Genomic DNA, 14,599 nt, shown 5'->3' with positions numbered 1-14,599 from the left:
AAGATTCTAAAGACGAGGAGCTACATAAAAATAATTGTTTCATTCTGCAGCTTAGGGCAGCACTATAGCTCTTTATTAGGCAATTATTTTCTGTCATTTTGAAGACTTTATCTCTTCCAACAACATAAAGGTTCTACCTGAATTCTTTACAGCCATGTTCTTTCCACCCCTGTAATAGTAGTATGCACCTACTCTGTAATTCTTTTCTCTTGTCAAGCACTGGGCTTTTTGTGTTATCACAGCAACCTGTCAATACCTGCAGAGCAAAACTGATAATGAAACTAGCATTTTTGTATAGTGACATGTTTTACCTCAATACTATGTGGGCTAGATTCTGATAACCTTATTTATAATGAACAGTATCTTCCTCTGAGTGGTAGATTCCCTTATGGGATAAAGTGCTATCAATATCTGTCCCTTAAGTTTTAAATTAAAGGATCACGCTTTATCAGTCAGTGAAATACCAGCACCTTTGGGATGAGATGTGACAACAGTTTAACAGTACATACCACTGCTACCTAACAATTTAAGACAGAAAATGAAGAACACCATAGCCACTTGAAGAGGCAGAGGAAATTGAACTGGGTCGGTGGTATTAACAGGATCGGTCATTGCCAAGACAACCGAGTTACAAGTTGCATGCCTACAAAAACTGGCTTGTGAGAATGAATAATAAAAGGTTGCCAGAACACTTGCCATTTCAGATTTTGTGGGAAAGGGCAGTGCTTCTTCAGGTACTACACCAGCCAGCACGGCACATGGAATAGCTCGGGACTGACGATGCCTCCCTAGCACTGTTCCCTGCAGTACTGAATACACCCTGTCCAGATGTTAACTGGGTATTGCTAACTTGGTCAAAACTGGAGCTGCGACACTGGTTTCTTTGACCAAGAGCAACAATTTTTTCTGTCTAGCTGCATCAGGACTTTCAGTCAGTGTTTTAGTGCTTTCCTGCCCTGCAAATCCTGTCTTGAAAGCTGCATGTACTAAGAAGGCTATGCGGAATTGTAGTCGTGCCCTCAGTAAGCAGGCAGACCTGGGAACATCAGCATGTCGGTCCCCACTGCTAGCTAGCAGTGGGGGTTGGATGGCTCTGGTGTCTCTGGACACATCCGCAGTTCCAACTGATGTTCTAGCCCCCGGCTGGTGGTGGGATATGCTAATTTAGCCCTGAGTCTTGGCCTCTTTCAGCTCGGGGTAATTGGTTAAGTGAACCTGCAGTTACTGGAAGGGTGCTGTTCCCCTTCCCTTGCTGCAGGAGCAGCACCTTTCCTTTCCTTTGTCTTTCCTCAGGTTTTTCCTTTTGCTCCCCTTTGGAGTTCCACAGTATTTCGCTTTTGCTTTCCCTCTGTTCCTATCCAGAGGATCCTTTTGCCAACAAGTGACAGGTACCTGTAAATTATTTTATTGTTTATTTTACTGATTTTATATTTTTATCCTCTTCTCTTCTTTGATTTTTTTTTCCTCTTTTCTCTACCCACAAGCTTGCCAGTGGAATATGGTTTCATATTGGTTCATTGTTAAGACTAGAAAAAGGCTACGAAATAAGTAAAGTGGGGTCACAGCTGTACACATCTCCGTTTTTTATCTGCGAGTAGTCTTTGATTGCCATAAAGCACTTGCATGTTTTATCTTTCTGTGATCTATCAGAACTATTAAATGAGATTGTTTTGTTAAGGAAAACCAAACAGACCAATACATTTTTCCACTGTCTCTCACAGAGCCTCTATTGTGAATTTTGCCGTGGAAAACACTACAGTTACTGGGATTTCGATTGTGACTAGGAAATATATTCTCTTTGGCACAATTAGCCACTGAAGATGCTGTCTGCTAAGCTGTATAGCGGGTGGTGCGTACTGGCTGAAGGATGAAGGTTGACAGGGTGAGGGCAGGGAAATATTGAAAGTTAAGTGCGTAGATAGAGTCACAGAGACTGTGAAAGCGAGATGAGGAAAAGGTTAGTGATGGAGTAGGGCTTGAACAGTGAGGGGTAGAATGGGACTGTGGAGCTGCAGGATGGTTTAGGAGAGATGAAAGGCCTCAGAGCAGAGGGAGGGAAGGAAAAGGAAAGAGGAAATAGTCAAGAAGCTGGGAGACAGAATGACAAGACTGAAAAAGAACAGGAAAAGTGAGGGGGAGGGGAATAGAAAAGGAAGTGAGAGATTAAGGAAAAGTTGAAAAATAAAATCCTGAAGTGCAACTGGCACTGTCAGCCCAAACCCCTATAAAGGTTTGTCTTTTGGTTTTTATACATTTCTCTTGATTTACATCAGGTTTCATGAGCTGTTACTGCAGGGGCAGGTTACTGACCTGGGAAGGAAACAGATAAGGGAACAGGTGTCATAGAATACGAATGAATACAGCAGAAGGAAATGAAATGTTAAAGGGAAAGGGGAAAGGGGAAAGGGGGAAGGGAAGGGAAGGGAAGGAAAGGAAAGGAAAGGAAAGGAAAGGGAAGGGAAGGGAAAGGAAAGGGAAAGGAAATGAAGGGGAAGGGGAAGGGGAAAGGAAAGAAAAGAAAAGAAAAGAGAAAAGGAAAGAACAAAAAGAAGGAAAGGAAAGGAAAAGAAAAGAAAAGAAAAGAAAAGAAAAGAAAAGAAAAGAAAAGAAAAGAAAAGAAAAGAAAAGAAAAGAAAAGAAAAGAAAAGAAAAGAAAAGAAAAGAAAAGAAAAGAAAAGAAAAGAAAAGAAAAGAAAAGAAAAGAGGGATAAAATCAAGATAAACATCCTGAAGACTACTTTACACTGACTCCAATGGGACAGTGGAAATGCAGAATCCTGCTAGGCTAGAAGTTTACTGATCCATTTCAGGACACTTGTATGGCTAGGCTACTTGCAGTAATTAATTCCTGCTTACTCCACTGTTGGTAGTAAACCATCTTAAGCCTGAGTTCCATTAACATTAGTTGGCAGGGCTTGGCTGGTAGCAATGAAGTATGATTAGAAGTCCTTAATTAGACTCCCTAAAATATTGCGCCTGGATATTCATTGATTATACTATAGTTTGAAATATTCCATTTTACATAGTTGCTTTATCCAGGAAGTAAAATGTATTGACTATTGGAGAAATGTTATTTGCATAAAGTATATCAAATATGTAAATCCCGTGAACCTTTTGAATGGCGAAAAAGAAAATCACCAATATCCGGTTTTGTTATCTGGAAAATGATATGTTAATGTCAATACAAAAAAGGTGGGAAAAGAGAGAAAAGCATTGTTCTTCCTTGGAGAAATGGTTAGTTTACAATTCATTTTCCCTATTGTTTTTTGTTACGCCCTATCTGTGATTTAGATTTGTTTACAGTTATTATACGGAATACTAGATTGGCAATAGAATATTTTTTTCCTCTCCCTTTTTCTTATTCTCCTTTACAACTTGACAAACGCCATTTCTAGATGTATGTTTATCCTATCTAAGACACAGAGTGTACTTTTCAATAACATGAATAAAAACAAAAAGCAGCAGTGTGTACGTTACAGAAATGAGAGACTTCATTCACAAGTTGTCCCACAGACTGTGTTTTCAAGCAAGTTATTCTTTCAAATATGTATTGCTTAGTATATTCATTATGCTCATAAAGGTAAGTGCCATTTATCTAGTGCATTAATTTAATTGAAGTAACTGTGATTAGTTCAAAGACCTGACATAGTGTAGGACTGTACCGATCAAGGTATTTGCTTAAATACATGACTCAGGGCTATTGAAGACAGTAGGGCTAAACACTAAAACAGGTACTTAAGATTAAAGACTGAAATATCTTTTAGGGCTAAACACATTCTTTAGTAAATGTACTAAGACCCTAATATTATTGCTTATATCCCTCTACCTTTTGAGACTTGTAATGCGTGTGGTTTTTGCCAATGTAAATCTGACAAGCTCTGTCAGATCTTGTCCTGATTCTCTACCAATAAAATCCAGTAAATTCCACTGATCACAGTCAGAGTTATAATCACATATAGAAACAGTCACATGCTGCGGTAGATGAACAGGTAGTATGAATAATGTAAAGCTTCAGGAGAGAAAACAACTGGTGAGTAACAGTAAAAATGTCCGTTCAGTTTGCAGGTTTGTTTCCTGTTACTTTGGTACTTAGCCTTCTTCACACCATGTGCAGAGTTACGTGACAGCACTATAAACCATACCTATAAAGGCTTCACTGGCTTTATTTATTTATGGACTTACTTTACATTTGCATCACCGTTTGTGATGAAAATCTAAATCTCTGGTGACGAGCGTACAAAGACACACAGATAGCACCTTTAATTGGCAGAATCAGAAAGGGAAGACTTGGCTGAGAGAGGATGAATGCTTCTGGTGTCGCTGAAAATCTCTCCGTACCTGTGCTCATAAGCAGTCTGTGTGAAGTCTGTGTACCCTCAATGAGTACTTTGAAAGACCGCTGTGTCACTTCAATCACAGCTCCGCCAGAAGTGATGTGCCAGAAAACCTCAGTGTCAAATTCTGCCTATTTGAACTACCCAGAGCATCAGCATGGGTAACTAAAATAAGCTATCAAAGTGAGAAGCACAATTTTGCATTACAACAATTTGTTTTCTAGAGGAGGCAGAATACCAAAACAAACCAGCTTGATTTATGTGTCAGTTTTTAAGTTCAGCATGCATCTAATACTTAGTCCTGAAAAGTGCTGAGAACCCACAACTCCCATTGAATTGGTATTTGCTTCTAGCCTAAAGAAAATTAGAGAAGGCTATTTCTGAGAGCTGAGGGAGCTGGCACTCAGAGTAAGTGATAGGGATTGGCTTGGCAAGTAAATATCATCATCTTCCAAAATTGTTTCTGATCCAATTCTCGTAATGACAGCTAAGCTTCCAAATCAAGTCAGAGTCAGCAATACGAACAAGTTGGAGCCCTTCCGTTTCACACTCTAAGTGCTTTTCTGCCCTCCTCTATAGTCCTCCGACGGTCCTTTTTTCTGCTTCCCTCTTCCGTGAGGCCTTTCTCAGCCCTCCTCTGCCTCCCCAGAACAGGCTGCCAGACTCCTGGCAGGTTGCAAGCTCTCTCTGCTCCGCTCCCCCAGTTGCAGGGGAAGGAGCGATTCTTTCCAGCCCCCCCAGGCAGACCAGCATGGGCCCCCAGTGCTCTTTGAGGACGTGGACATAGCGCACTTGAGCATCTCATGTGCTTTGGAGCTAGGTTTTAATCTCAAAGCAGCTGGGGAAGCAGCCTGTGAACATGTGCAGCCCTTAGCACTATTGTATACTTCCAGTGGCAGCAGAAGGTACTCGGGGATTAATTCTGTACCAAACCTGCTGCTCCTGGCTTCAGCCTGAGGAACTGCACTTTCCTGGCCCCTGCTGCGGGGTCTTCCCTGCCAGTCCCTCCTCCCCAGATGCTTACTCTTCTTTTGGTGCCTGCCTCTCTCTCGCCTTTAGACTTGCACTTAATAAGAAAGGCAAAGAGGAATTATCACCCACAGAGTCGCAAAGAAAAGAAAAAACCCACCAGATGCTGGCACGTTTTCTCTGTTTTAAGGAGTTCAATGTTTTTGGAGGCTTGGTTTTGAGTACTTGAAGTTGACAGCTGCCAAACTGAAGCACTGAGCAGTTCTATCAAGTCTTAAGAAATTCATGGAGTATTTTAGCAAACAGCCAGACTCCTAGTTTGACTGCTAAGTATCTATCAAATATTGTCTCTCAGAAAGCCCACAATAATAATATCTAGGGCAAAATCTCTGTCCTGGATGCAGCCATGTTTGGTGATGACAGAGGTGGGATGGGGGTGGTGGTGAACCTGACGTGAAACAGACACTGTCTCTAATGAGATTGATAGGGGGGCTGTGGCCTTTTAAGTCCTATCTTCCAAAAAAACTTCTGTATGGAAATGACATTTCTTTGTTTTGATGGAAGATTTTATTGGAAACTCTTACCCATTTAAAAATACAGAGAAGCTTAGTAGAACATGCCTTAAATCATGCTTTCTGTAAAGATTGCTTTCCTTGTTTCTCACGTGAAGAACAGAGTATCATGTGCCTCAGTAAGGCCACCATATGTAAGGGGTTTTTCTCCCCTCATCTAACAGAGCTTTAACTCAAATATTCAGTTACACGGTTTTCAAATTCTGTCTAAAATAGTCTGCTTGCAAGCTGTATTTCCTAATCAGGGAAAAAAATCCTTTCCTTAATTATCTCCCTGTGTAACTCAGAGTAGGATGTGGCCTAGTGCCTTGCTAAGAAAAACAAAAGCAATAAAAGTTTTAAATGGATAGATGATAGATTCCACTTCTACATTTTTTATTAAATATGTTCCTCTGGACTGAAGGGCAGAAGGAGTACATGGTATTCATGAAGTCACCTTAGCTTAGCAAGCAATAGTAGTACAAATACTTTTAGCTGTAATTATGAATTTTGCTGGCACATCACTAAATTAGCCAAGTGACAAAATTAGCTGGTTGTTTGGCTAAAGACCAAAAAGGATTAATCTGAACCACTGATGTTACTATCCCTGGGCAGTGCAAGGCTTTTAATAAACCATAGAATCAGAAAGAGTAAAACAGGAAAATGTAGTTTGCCACAAGCGGCGTTTGGTAGGCGTATATCACTTACAAACCATTTAACAGATGGGTAAAAGAAGTGCAAGCCACGAGTATGAGTAAACAGACCTAATCTTGCTTCCACTGAAATAAACCTAAACAAATTTTATGGACCCCAAAAGGAAAAGGCTTGTAAGAAGTAAATATAAGAATGTAAGTCTTTATAGGTCAGAGACTTTGGGGAAAAGAAGGAGAGATCAGTTCTCTCATAAGACAGTGTTAACTTTTCATCTAAATAGAAATGCTCAGTTGTGTACAGCCTTCTGAACATGTTCAAAACAAAGGAGATCATCCTGCGCATCATATATATAAATATTATTTGAAGCTAGACTTATAAAGACTGGTATGAATATCAAAACTTCAATCAGCATAGATACAGATCTAAGTCCTACCTTAGATGATGGTTGATGCCTTCCACTGGTACAGCAAGTTTGTCATGCAAATGGCCCTTAGAGCTTTAATTATCAAAACTAAAAGACTATATAAGCCTACACAGTTTCCTTGAGGAGGCTTTGAAAGCTTATACATCAAACAGACACACCATTGGCAGCTTTCAACCCAACAGTATCAGTAAACTACTGAACTGAGAAAATCGAATAATACAAAACTTCAGTTAAATTAAAGTTACTTGCATTTAGGAATTGAGAGAGAAATAGAATTAATGGAAAAATGCTTTGTGTATAGTATCAGTAGGAGAGAGGATGAAATCACAGAAGATAAAACAGCAGGATCTTTCTGTGACAGGAGATGGAAATACACGATAATTAAAGTTAAATGTTAATTTTATTTTCATCCAGATATAAAACTAGGAAATCCATTTATCTTGCACTGTTGCTTCTTTTCCTCATGCTAAATACTACCATCATGACCAGTCCTTTAGAAAGGTGGCAGCAGAAATAGTGACTTCCATGGGATGCCATGGGTACAACATTACCATGGCAGCACCTGGATTAAAGTCAAACTTGGAACTGCTGGATGCATGGCCAGCTGCCATGTATGTGTGCATTCAGAAATGAAGGAAGGACAGCAGAAATCATAATAAATAAATGTGAAATAGTTCAACAAAATTATTTTTTTCTGGAGAAAAGAATAGAAGGCGCATTTAAATCTGCAAAGAGAAAAAGATAGTTATCTTTTCGCCTCGCTCACCTTGAGGGCTTCTAGGGCCAGGCACCTCTTGGTGCAATTTTGAGTTGTCTCAGAGCTGCTTCCTGTAATCAAGTCCCCCTCTCACAACTTCAAGAGTGCTCCCAGTGCCAGCGGTGGCCAGGAATAGGTGCCGAAAGCTGCCGATGTGGCTTTCTGGCTGAGAGATCTCAGCTGGTTCTTCAATCCAGCTTTGTAAATTGGCAGAAGAATAAGGTTGCCACCTGGCTAGTAAAAAAAGAAAAAAAAAAATTAATCCTTGCTTACTTCTTTCCGTGATGACTTGCACGTGTGCCGATGCACTCTGCCCAAGGTTTTTGAGGAGCACTGCTGTGCAGGAGCAGGCTGAGCCACACATTTTTTTGGCCTGGCTGCTGCGGTGTATCCCCGTGTCCCCAGCCTTTGCGGGACAGCTCTGCTCCCCCTGCACCCCACGACTTCTTCTCCCTCCGACTGCACCCGCCGCCGCCACGACGGCACCAAGGCGGATCAGTTAGAAACGGCAGGCAGGGGCTGCGTAGCAGAATGTGGACGGACTCCAGTGTTTTAGCTCAAAGCGGTTTTGACAGTAGGCTGTGCAGTGCACCATCTCACAGTGCACCATCTCACAGGCAGGGGAAGGCCCATGGGAAGGCAGAAGAGGTGAAGTGGCTAACCCACTCTCTGCAGACGAGACACAGCGCACTGTGATGAGGAGCTAACGCCACAAACCACTCTCTCTGCGTCTCTTCCCGGAGGGCATTTTAGATATGAACCAGCAGACAGTTGCTTGCAGGTTGTATACGTTGTTCTGCTTGTCTGTGTCATCTTCCTCGTGCCAGGCAACTGGAGATGAGTATGTCACAGCATCTCAAAGTGTTAACCACCACTAGACTGGGCATATACCCAGCACCCATAGGAAGGGCTTTGTTACTCACTCCAGTCACTTTGTTAGCTTGTCCAAACTATAAGCAAACACAAAATACTAACTTACAGAACTACAAAAAACAAACCTCTTTATAAGTGCTTGATAACTTCTATTACACATAGTACTTGCGTCACAAGACTGTTTTAAAAGTTGTAAAAAATTGACATTTTTTCCCATCAAAGACTGAGAATGTATGTTACATACAATTTTTTAAAAAAAATATTGCCCTAAGAGCCAGGTTGGAGACTTGTGCTGAGCATACTTAAAGCACTATTGACTGCTTTTAGAAAATCCACACAGTGTAAGAGCAGGCAAGATGTCCTTAACCCTATGTAAAACTAGAGAAAACATGAGTTTGCCTAATAAGCGAAGGAGATTTTGTTTACCATTTTTAGATTTTTTTTTGGTATTAATTTAAAAAGTTCATTCAAATGTCTGAGAGGATTTCAAGTTCTGGAAATACAATTAACTGCCGAGTAGAGGATTAAGGAAAAAGGATTTTGAACAGCAAAATACAAGGGGGACACAAAACCTGAAATACCAGAGAAGCACCAGATGAAAAAAACTTCCAGAGGAACTATTGATATCCTTCCCACTTACCTTCAAAAGCTTATGAACAATGATTAAAATGAGAGGAATAAGCCTAACATAGAGCTGTATTTCTAAAAACCTTGAAACCTTTCCAGATGCTCTACATAATATTTAAAGCATTTCTAAAGAGCTAGAAATGTTTTTAGATAATAACCTGTTTTGGTTAGCGACAACTCTGTCTGTTTTATACAAATCTTAGTGCAAGATAGAGCTGCAAGGGACGCCACGGGGTCAGCTAATCCATTACCTGAAGAGACACACTACTGGAAGATGGTTGTCTAACTTCCTTTCAAAAATCTTCAGTTTCAGAGATTCCAAAATGTCGCTGGCGTAATGTGCCCTGGAATCCAGCATCTTACTACCTCTTATTAGGGAGATGTATCTGTAATGTCTAGCTCAGCTATCCCTCTGCAATTCAAACTCATTGTATTTGTTGCTTTCAGACAGCACATTCTCTTCTGCATAATAGATAAGCACAACATTACATTACCACCCTCCCTAAAACCTTCTTTTAAATAGCTGTAGGCTGTTATGATGTAGACCAAGCTAATACAATTCTTTTTGTTGTTGTTGTTTCTTCTGTTTTTTCAAAGTTTCAATAATTTTTTTGTTTGGTTCTAGATTCTTTTAGAAGTCCACTCTATATTATCCAAAAGGAAGATGAAAATGTCAAAACATTTTTCCACCTTCAAAATGTGTAATACTAGGATTCTTAATCTAAGGTTATATTTTGCATTGATAATTGAAAAGATAAACATAATTTTAAAGCATTTAAAAGGTTAATGTGCAATCAAAATAAGAGATTTGATCCAGATAGGGCAATTTTTTTTTGCCCCGGGGATGGGTGAGTAATACTTTAGGACAACAGAATTTACAATCTTTTAAAATTTCTGGCAGCCTACTGCAAGATTAATTATTTGAACAACTTCAGTTTAAATATTTCATAGGAAAAAAAGCAAGGTTAAGAAAGAACAAACTGTATTTCAAACAGTACAGTTAGATAACCTTGTATGAAACTCCTCAAGACACAGATGGCAAATATAGATCCTAGAAGACAATAGTAATTACTAGTTCCTTGACTTCTCCCTAGGGTTGAAAAAAAAGAAATCAATAGTAACCACCATTATCCTAACTCTTTGGCATGTGAGCTTTACCTTCCAAAAGGCACTATTAAACAAATTCAGATAAATAGCATAGTACAATCAGTGAAATTCACACAGGGTTGGCTTTTGCGACGTGCTCTTTAAAGACAGACGATCTGTCTGGAAAGAGATCTTTTTATTTAAGCAGATGACAAGAAATACTTGGCCTGATCTTAGCCATAAAACAAAACCACTTCATGCTGTCCTGAGTTAATCAAAGTTTAGCGAGAAGCAGGACTGCCACATGGAAATCTGCAGGCTGCCATTCCAACGTTAGAAAAACGATTCTCCTGTTTGGGATGAGTCATTTGAGTTGCGCTGCAGAAGTTATGTGTTTTCTTATCTTTCAGGAGAACATTCCCCTCATGTTTTCCATCTTGATTCATGAGTCACTCATGATTCACTCTTGATGATCCCAAAAGAACAACGACCTTCTTCTTGAAAGCACGCAGCCAGTACTGGAAGCGTTCGCAGGCCGCATGACAGGAATACCAACTAGGTTAGAAATCTAAACAGGAAATTCAGTAAGGCTGGATTTCGTAACACAGAAGTCAAGGGACAGCCTTCTCACTGACTTGCATAATTGAGCCCTAAGTGAACTCAACAACAGAAAGAGAGAGAATGAAAAAAAAGGGAAACACTACAACATTTCAGTGCATGGTTTTCTAAGTAAGACTCTCCTGTCCTTAAGAAAGTGTTCCTTGTAGTAAATCTGTTTTCAAAACATGATTTTGGCTAAATAAGTTTATCATTAAAATCTTGGCCTGTGGAATAACGCAGTGACTTTTTTAACCAAAATTTTGCTTACTAATAATGAACCACATTCATTGGAAATAGGTACTTGTTGGAAGAAAGAAAATGTCTTTTTAGCAAAGTGTACATCCTCAGAGGTAGGCTGGTTTGTATAGAGACTATAAGAAGAATAACAGTAAATGTAATTGAATTTCTAAGTCTGAAAATTAGATGGTGAATTCTCAGTATAAATTAATATGAAAACGTAACTCAGTTTTTCAGTTACCCAGGATTTTCCTCTGTATTTGTTAAAATGGAGGCTTGTCTGGAGTGAACTGTGATAATTAGCACATTCCTTTTGTATCGTTATAATAATTCATATTTCAAATCAGTTAAGAAAAGAGCATCTGACTGCAAACAAAAATTAGCAGAATTTGTAACATATCTTTATATCCCCAACAGAGCCTGGGACACGGCACACACATTTTCAACATGCCTCAGTCTGTGCCTCCTGAAAAAAACCAGAACCAAAACCAAAAAAACGCCTTTGTAAACTTCCTAATGAAATGTTTTGATTAAACCAACTATTAAATAGGCATAAGAATGTTGCAAAAAGGCACCATTCCATAACAAACCAAAACTGCCCATTTCTTACCATTTTCTGGTAAGATGAGCCACGGAAGCAAACCGACTCTCTTGAAATTGTCCCTCATTTGGGGGGTGAACAGGAGAGGCCCAGTTTCAGGCTTCTGCCCTGGCTGGTGACCGGCAGAGGATCGAAGCGGTCCCGGTGCGGGGTTGATGCTCGGTCCATGGGCAGCCCCAGCGTGCCCTGGGGCCCCGCAGGAACGGCTGCAGCCGCAGCCCTTGCACATCAGTCCTGCGCCCGCTGTGCCCGTGGCAGAGATGGAGTCTGGAGGCCAGTGCTGATGGAGTTTAGGAAAAAGAGGGCTTTCATGTGAAGGAGCACCTTCTGCTGAAAATGACAATTCGCTCCTTACTTGACTAAACTTTTAACCTCGAATACAGTATTTAGCACACTGGGGAGCCATGCAAAGATTTGGGAGGGTTTTAGCTGTGTGGTTCAGGTACTTAAGTAGGCAGCGAGAACCTGCGTTGTTTTCATTTGCGTTCAAAAATAACGTGGTATGTTTTTCCAGTCTGCTGTAGATAAATTCTGTGGTCCCATTCATGTTAATAAAAGTCATGCAATGTCAGCACAGACCAACACAGAAATTATCCCATAGTGATGTTTAAATTAGTAGAGAAAAATGTGCTCACTCCATGTAATACCAGCTCCTTTCTGCCCCTTTCTTTTTAATTTCTATTAATACAAATTATTTGAGCATTAGTATATTGGTTGTAATTAGCTTTCATCTTTCCCCTTTTGATTTAAATATTGCCAAACTCCATTAAAACGGCTGTATGAAAGCCAGAAAATGGTTTACTAGTGAATTCCAAGTGCGTGTCTTTGTTGCAGTGTAAATTGAAAGGTCACAACAAGTCATCTAATTGCTTGGTATGTATTCTATTAATTGCACTTTTAATGTGTCAAGCACACTAAAATTATCAGCTAAACTGTGCTGTGTTCTGGTAAAACATCAAATGTGTCTGAATCATGGTCACAAAACATGACAACATAAGAAAATGGTTCTAACATCTGTTAAAAAACTTTTGATACGGGTCCAGCTCCCTCTTATTTTAATTGGCAGCGACACGCTCGCCTCCACTGCTCCCACCATTGGCCCCTTTGCTTCTTAGAGCAGGGAAGCTTGGAAAATCCAAGAGCAGCAAGCTGTCTTCCCCTTTTATTCATGGGATGCGCTGTGTCCAGGCAAGAATGTAGGAATTCTGTGTTACTTTTAAGTATTTGTCTCTCTTAATTCCTTCAGAAGGTGTGTTTATACTGTATCATTTCTCTAAAGAAACATTGTCAAGATGAAAAATGAAAGGCCTAGGAGGTAGAAAAAAATTAAGACTGTGAGACTCTGATTTAGCTTTATCTAGTATCTGCAAAAATTGATGAAAAACAGCTGCAGAATTGGTATTTGCCTAATCCTGCAAAGTGTTGGCTCCTCTGAGTGGCAAAATGCACCCTAAATTGCTAGGTTGTAAGATAATATGTTTTTCCCCTTTTAATTAATCAGAAAACTTACCGTCTTGAGCCAAAGTCTCATTCAGTCTCCACTCTTTCCTGATATATATGTGGAGCTTATACTCATGCGTTAGTACTTCCAACAATGTTTAACAGGAATTAAGTATGTCGTCTTCCAACCAGGTATCATAAAACAAAGACCGGGGAAAGAAAACTTGTTTTAAAGCAACTCGCTCAGCATCAGATTGAAACATTGATCACTTTTTAGGACTTACTTAGTATTCTATCATCTTTAGTCCTTAAAAGTTGAATGATTTCCTCCTGGTTTCAATATATGAAATTATGACATTTAATCTTTGAAGATGAAGAAGAAAAAATATAGCATCTTACATGAGGATGTTATGAAATGGCAGCTTTCAAATTGCTTAGCCTTTGTAGGAATTATTATGGCTGAAAAAGCTGAGCAACCATTTTGGCTCTAGTAATTCTTATCTACGGTCAGGAAAGCAAGATGGCAGGATAAACAGAAACAAAAGCATTAATTACAATAATATGCTTTTGCAAAAGAATTCCAGTTTTTCTCTAGAAATCTTGGCACAGTTTCAAAATGTCAAAATTGCTTGTATTTGCTACAAGAAATTATGTGTTGACTAAATTGAACTACTTTTTCCCTAAAAATTAATTTTTGTGCAGAAATTTTTGAAACAGCTATTCAGCTCAGCAGCCAAAAAAAGACAGTAGATCAATTGCTCTGTTATTAATGATGATGTAGGAGATACCTGTTAAACACCAAACCTAATTCCCTGTTTTCGTTCATCTTACTTATTTGTTGCATACAACTGAATGTGAAAAAACTGTAAAATATTAGAAATACAGTGGCAGCCTTGACTTACATAAGGGACAGATATTGTAAAGGGACTTCCATATAATATGACTAAAATACAACCCAAGTGGAATTTTGACACTAAATTAACAGGAAAAAAAAAAAAAAGATACAGAAGATCCTTTCCACTGGAATTTTCATTCAATTCCAGGTTCACTTTTACTGGAAAACTTGTGCAGGTACCGAAAAGGTCACAGACATGCAGCAGTTAAGTAACTGCATTCTGCTGTCCAAAATACCCCAAGAAGTGCATTTCCAAACCCCCTGTGAAGATATGCTTGAAACAGAATTTCATCATCTCCTGCATAAATATTTGTGCTGGGAAGACTTTTACGTAAATAAAGCTTGGAACAGAATCAGGCAATAAAAAAGAGGTATGTTACTTTTATAGCTAAGGAGTGTTTCCAGAAAGCTGAAGACCAAAAAAAAAAAAAAAGTTTTTCAGAGTATAGATGGATGGACTGATTATTTAACTGTGGGAGGATGTTACTTCCTAAATTAACAAATTTTATATATTCCTGTGGTAGGTCAAATTTTGGTTCTACAGTATGTAT

At 39.4% G+C, this 14,599-nt stretch overlaps 2 long non-coding RNA genes across 2 annotated transcripts in view; one reads left to right on the top strand and one right to left on the bottom strand.

Moving 5' to 3' along the window:
- LOC140652071 (uncharacterized) overlaps nt 1–7,916 on the bottom strand; it is a 29,309-nt gene extending 21,393 nt beyond the window's left edge. The window contains exon 1 of the long non-coding RNA XR_012042647.1: nt 7,699–7,916. This is a non-coding gene — a long non-coding RNA (uncharacterized lncRNA). The remainder of the gene's footprint in view (nt 1–7,698) is intronic.
- Nucleotides 1–14,599, top strand: part of LOC140652066 (uncharacterized) — a 135,527-nt gene that overhangs the window by 106,652 nt on the left and 14,276 nt on the right. The gene's annotated exons all lie outside the window — the stretch shown is intronic.

The sequence above is a fragment of the Ciconia boyciana genome, chromosome 5 (genome assembly GCF_034638445.1).
Source record: "Ciconia boyciana chromosome 5, ASM3463844v1, whole genome shotgun sequence".
Classification (NCBI taxonomy): Eukaryota; Metazoa; Chordata; class Aves; order Ciconiiformes; family Ciconiidae; genus Ciconia; species Ciconia boyciana.
This window is presented reverse-complemented; position numbering and strand designations above follow the sequence as displayed.